The following is a 7,185-nucleotide window of genomic DNA, read 5'->3' on the forward strand; positions in this document are numbered from 1 at the left end:
ACAGAGTGATTATTATATGACCGATATAATCTAATCTTAAGCTGTTTAAAACTCATGTGGATATTCTTTAAAATAATCATCAAATGCCTCAATTCAGGACAATTCAGGACATTCTTTTATCGTGCTAGCACCTACCGCAAACATGTAACTTTAATTATAATTTAATTTGATTTTAAACTACCTTGTACGCTTTCGTATAATTAAATCAATGATTAATTAACTGTACAAGTAAAATAAATGTATCTTTTCATCTTAAACCAATATAATAGTTGAAAATATAATAAAATATGGTTCTGTCCGTGCAAAATATGAAACATAAACGCGTGATAAGGTACATGTAGAACATGAGCCGACCGCGGATCAATTTTCCACTCGCGCTAGATCTCCTCGGCCATGTGCGAGGGATGATCATCATTTAATATTGGGGGGGGGGGGGTAAAAATTTTTAAATATACAAACCAACCATTAATTTATGTCTGACGATGTTTCCGATTTGGAGTAATATCGTTTATTAATATTTACTTACAATCACATGTTTAATTAAATAAATACAAGATGAACAAACTTTTATAACATAAAATTAAAACAATTCTTGTATTTACGGCTATATAAACTCAAACACGTTCATATTCATGTAAGTGTGCGTCGCGGTGTGCGAATCTTGTGTATTAGATAACCGCTTACCGCTAGGTAGTGCAGCCGTGGCTGATCTTCTCGGCCGTGGACGAAGGATAGATGCGTAAAGGTACAACACACAGACACGCACAGCTCAAAACCCAGGAAGATTTGAAAAGTTTGCCGTGTAATGACCATATTTTATCAAATAGAAGTTCTTTATTTTAAACTTAAAACCCCCAATTGATCTATGTCTGATATTGCTTTAGATTGAGAATGACATTGCTTTTATTAATAAATTAACTGAACGATTTCTTAATTGACACCCAATCGTTTAGCCATAAACTTTTATGTGTTATGAAAACTAAAACAATTGTTGAGTTCGCGGCTAAATAAACTCATATATGAGAGACGCAATTCTCATGTATTAGATAACCGCTGACCGCTAGGTAGCCCAGCCGCGACCATGGTGACCGATTTTCTCGACTGCTGGCGAGGGAGAGTTTCGTTAACTTGGCCAAATTGCCGCGAGTACTGGTCAACACGTATTACTTTTAACCCTCAAATTATGCAATACCCGAACACAAAAACAGTTTTATGAGATCAATAAAGTCACAAAGAACATTTTTTGCAGCGACGCCCATATCGAAAAATTTACCGTTTTAGAGTTATGAAACAAAGACTTTTAAGGGGCCTAGACCCTTTTTAATGGTATCAAATGAAAGCTCTTAATATTCTGCACAACTTTTGTTCTACATCTATCTAGAAAAAAATTACAACTAAATAGTTATTGAGCAAAGATATAAGCAAAATTTAACATTTTTTGAAACATAAATTTCGATGTAATTTTTTAAGAAGTTTACGTGGGTAAATCAAACATGTAAAACTAGGAGGACAACGTTCAAGATGTCTACATTAAAGATTTCTAAATTAAAACTACTTGCTACGGATCAACTCGGAGCCCTTGCAGGTACACGAGACCCACTAAAAAAAAATTCAAAGGGGAATAACTCAAAACCGGAAGTTGAAATTTCACCATATTTTTTGCTATAGTAAGCTATTGTCATTTCAAATAAACCCTGAAAATTTGAATAAAATTTAATGACAAACAAGCAAGATATTACAGTTGAAAGAAACGTCTAGAAGAAAAAGAAGAAGAAAAATAATAATGAAGAATTTCCAACAGAATCAGTACAAGGTCTTCTGTTGGAAACGGAAGACCTTAACTAGAATATTAAAGCGTGTTGTAAAATGCATACAAGGAAGTTGTTGAAAACAAGCTTAGATATCAAATGGATTGGTCTTAAAGAGAGAAAAAACATAATTAATGACATCAATTAGACAACTTAGCCTCCTTAAAAATGGACACATATCACACTATCCTTTCCATGGCTGAGAAGCTCTAAAATGATCTTGAATTTTTCACGGCATAGTTTTGTAGCGACAGGGAATGACCAGGCAGGCTTTTGTCCCACACGGTTTAATTTCTTTAACATCTATTCAAGAGATATTTAGATAATTTTCTGAGCTACATTTCTTACAATTTATAAGCCGTGTTTCATTTAGTCTCCATATTAAACTAAATCCATTGTATCTTTATTATTTTTGATATAATAAACCTTATAAATAGACATTTGCATAATGTATCAATGATCTTGTTCTATCCTATATATTTTTGTGTACATTTTGTTATGTAACAATAATAAATTCCTTATCAGTTGCAAACAATGCACAGACAATGTTAGACAGAAATGATAGAAAAACAAGGGACAAAAACTATTCACCTGATGAAGGTGTGTCAACCAGTTAAATGACATTTTACTGTAATGTCACTAAAAGGTATATCATTTTATGATATTCAAACGGCTTTCTAGACTTTTCAGTTAGCGCTTAGTAAATTAAATTCCAAGCTTCATCTTGTGATTTTTAGTTTTATTTAATTTCTCAAGCACGTATGTTGCATTTGTTAAACACGTCAGCGATCTACAAAATACGTTCATGTTTCGCGGCAGCCAATAATCTGATACTATGCCCGATGAACAATCACAAAAAAATGTTAGATGATCCGACAACAAGACAACCAGAAACTCGGTGCGGTTATATCACTACAAACTAAAAATAAGTTCAAATGTCCTCTGCTTTAACTTTCTACTTTAAAACAGTTAAATTCTTTATATTTTCAACTTTGTAATTTATTTGTTTTAAAACTTTAAGCATTGGTTAAACGTAGTCCTATTGGACATTGTTATACCCCTGTAAAACAGTTACAATATTACTTTATACGAAAAAAAAACGTGTTATTGATTAGAAGGGGTATAACAAAACAGTTGTGACTGTGTATCGGGCAAATGTTGATCTGTCGGCCTTGGGCAACAGTTTGCGAGCTGGTCCGACAGATCAACCGTTGCCCTCGACCCCAGTCAACAACTATAATTTTTACCATGTAGGAGTAACAAAGTAATTGATCAATGGTGAGCTGTAATCGGAGCAGGTAACTATCAGAATTCGATTTAAATCTCACAGTGTTATGAGATTGTTACGTTCATTTCAAGGTTAAGTCTTTCGAAATTGTTAACCAAAAGCTGCATAGCCGACAGCGAAAACTCGCAGGCGAGTCACGACAGCGTACACACAATTGCACAAACATTAAGGTAATAAAATTATTTATTTTAAATGAATATACATTTTCTGACTCTTTGGACAATAATGCATGTTTTTATCTTAAGTTTTTCGGTGACTCAGACCCAACTTATAATGCACAACTATTATTATACATTTTCATTGTATGTGGATTTTAATCATATGGGGCTCGGATACAATCGAGAAAAAAAAAAGGACCCAGTCTTTTCTTTTAAATATCAATTAAGAATGTTCTGATATTTATCAATATTTTATTTTTTTAAATTTGATTTTGGTGAAATGGACATTAAAACAATAAAACCCATTAAGCATTACTCATGTTTTATTTCTTTAGTGACGAAGTATTTTTTTAAGTGACAAAGAATGCTACTGACAACAATGTACTGGTTGTACTTGGATGACCTATTTCTACTTCTTAAGCATTACACAACTGAAGTATTACTCTTGTTAAGGATATGAACATCGGTTGAAACACAAGTATTCTGCTAAGTGCTTTTTTTAAAACTTATACCATAAATGTGTGCATAACAGAAGTAATTAATTCAGAAGTACATTCAGCACTAATAAACATCTCGTATTTTTATGCTTTTTTTTAAATATTGGGTCTGTCTTTTCTATCGTGATGTAAAACACGTGAATTGCAGACATTTCTAACTATTAAAAAAAACCATAAAAAAGAAAAAAAAAAGTTAAATACCAAATAAAGATTTTGCCTAACGTCTGTTGTCTTAAATTAGTAACAACATTTTGTCGATTAGAAAATTTGAGCATGCAGTCTACATTATATAACATCCCATTTTGATATACATGTAGATGATTTTGCCTACTATTGAGATTGACTTATCTAAAACGTCTTGATAAACATCCGTATCAATATTTTACTATTGAATATATATACATGTAGTCCAGTGTATATTTCAAGATATAAACATTTACATATCAATGCATGAATACAGGTATAACATATGTGAATTGTTTTTTAATATATATTCAATTTTTTTTCATGAAATCATTCAATTTAAAAATTTATTTTTGGAAGTGAGTGTTTGGAAATGCAAACTTAATTGAGATTGTCTCTGTCACTTACCAATACCTTTATTAAACGGAAAACGGGGTTGGTTTTGAACATGTCAGTGATATAAAGTTTATAAACAGTGCAAGTGAACTTTTTAAACTATAGCTTTAATAACGTTTTAAACCATGCAAGTGGCCTTTTCAATAGAATGTTAGTAAATGTTAATAACAGTGCAGAACAACTCGGTATAAACTTATCAATCGTGTAATCAAACATTTAACTGTTTAAAAACACTTTTTCCATATCTCCCAAATACATGTTTTACTCGATATAAATTCCTCATTTCCCCATAACAGGCTAACGTATATTTCCTTACGTATATTACAATTGTCAGGTAGACATCATAAACTAGCAATGTTCCCTGCATTATCGATTTGTTTTTATGTTACGTGTGCGATGTTGTTATCTGTATGCTGTCAATAAAATGTTCCATATGTTAACATGTAAACAAATACTTCACATTATTTCTTGTCTTATAATTTAGAAAAGTATAAAAGTTTACTATTACAATTTTTTTATTTAATTGACGATATTCTATAACAAGAGGTCAATTGGCCTTAATTGTCACCTGAGTAGCATATAACCCATACACAAACTTGTCGATGAGTCTCATATATGCTTTTTAATAATTAGGTTTCATTCTGGAGTAGAAAAATTATGAATTTGAAATGACGACCACCTCCCTGGCTGAAATCTTTCAACAAGAACTATGAAACCTATAATTTTGGCAACACAATTAAAGATCTGGTCTACAAAATCATGAATTCAGTTTTCCTTTCAGGTGTTTGGGAGTAAAGAAGATAGTTTTTTTAACATTATATGCATTAAAACCTATACATCCATTTTGTCCCTGCCCTAGAGTCAAAACCCATACTCCAGGGGAAATGAAAATTCAAAATTCAGTAGAGGACTTCTTGGTAAACATAATTATAAGTCAGTTTTTAATACAGATGTGTGAGAATAGATAAGAAAATTTTAAACATTATATGCATTAACACTATATTGCCATATTGCCCCCACCCCTCTCACCTAATGTCCTGAACCCCTGACCCAGAGGTTATGGATTTCACAATTTAGGTAGAGGAGTTAGTGGACATCATAACCATTTATTCAGTTTTTTTGCCCACATGTGTGGGAGTAGAGAAGAAGATTTTTTAAGATTTAAAACATTTTAACAATATGGCCATATTGGCCCTACCCTAGAGCCTGAACCCCTAATAAAGGGGTCAAGAATTTCACAATTTTGGTAGAGGGCTTCATGGACATTATAACCAGGCATTTAGTTTTTAACAAATATATATGGGAGTAGAGAAGACGATTTTCTAAGAGTTAATACATTTTAACCATTTGGCCATATTGGCCCCACCCTAGAGCCTGAACCCTTGACTAAGGAGTCATGATTTTCACAATTTTGGTAGAGGGCCTCATGGACATCATTATCATGCGTTTATTTTTTAACAAATATAATTGGGAGTAGAGAAGAAGAGTTTCTAAGATTAAATACATTTTTACTATTTGGCAACATTGGCCCCACCCTAGAGCCTGAACCCCTGAACCAGAGGCCATGAATTTCACAATTTCAGTAGAAGGCTTCATGAACATCATAACCATGCATTCAGTTTTTTCATGTGTGGAAGTAGAAAAGAAAATTTTTGAAAACTTGGCTTTTTTTGCATATTTGGCCCCGCCCGTGGCACTCCAGGGGTGGTAGAGCCATGAATTTCACAATTCACAAGTCCAAATATCCCAATATCAGGCTAACGTATTTTTTCTCACGTATTATACAATTGCCAGGTAAAAATCGAATACTAGTTATGTTTCCTGCATTATGTGTTAAATAATTTATATATTAAGTGTGCGACGTTGTTACGTACGTGTTGTAAATGAACTGTTCTATATGTTAGCATGTAAACAAATACTTAACATTGTTTCTTGTTTTTTATCTTATTATTTAAAAAAAAGTATACAGGTTTACTATTGGTTTATTTTATTGACGATATTCTATTAATATAAGAAGAAAAAACAACGTTTTACAACATGCCATTTATTTGTTCGTCTAACACATGCCGTTAATGAATAAGCTTTCTTGTGCAATGCAATCAATACTGGAAAGATACAAATGAGCACTATGCTACATCGTAATGTGTATCTGTATTTTTGATTATGCTACATAACATAGGATTAGCTTTCCGAAACTTTTTTTGTTACACACTAAAGATAAGCCCGTGCATTCCCAATGTATAGCTACTTGTTAAACTTGGACTGTACGTTATTATTTGTTGAACTGTTTAATAAAAACACTTACCGTCTTATCTTTGAATGAGACTAATCAATATCAAGACATGTGAATGTGTAGTAATATTGCAGAATTTGAGCATTCCCACTTGTAAAGCATGGCATGTACGTTATTATTTGTTGAATTATTTAACAAAAAATCCGTTCGTGTTGTCCTTGAATGAGACTAATAAATATCAACGCATGGATGTGAATCTCTTTTTCTATTACCGGATGATCAATTACAATAAAACAAGGAACTGGTCAGTGACATTCTTAATAATTCCGTTAAAACAAGGATTTTAATTGTGATACAATTCATCGTGGTCTCTATTAACAAGGAGTGGATAAGGGACATGCATTAAAATTAACAAGTGTATTTTATTTGTTTCTTAAGAAATCATAAATTCGCGCAGTATACCAACTTAAGTATGATTTAGTAAATGAAGATACTAATTTTTCTATTGATCGACGTATCAAAGAAAAAAAATGACCGGAAAACTCCATCAATGCGCGTAGCGCATTGATGAAAAAGTTTCCTGGTCAATTTTTTTCTTTGATACATCGATCAATAGAAACAT

This window comes from Magallana gigas, chromosome 1 (assembly GCF_963853765.1).
Source record: "Magallana gigas chromosome 1, xbMagGiga1.1, whole genome shotgun sequence".
NCBI lineage: Eukaryota > Metazoa > Mollusca > Bivalvia > Ostreida > Ostreidae > Magallana > Magallana gigas.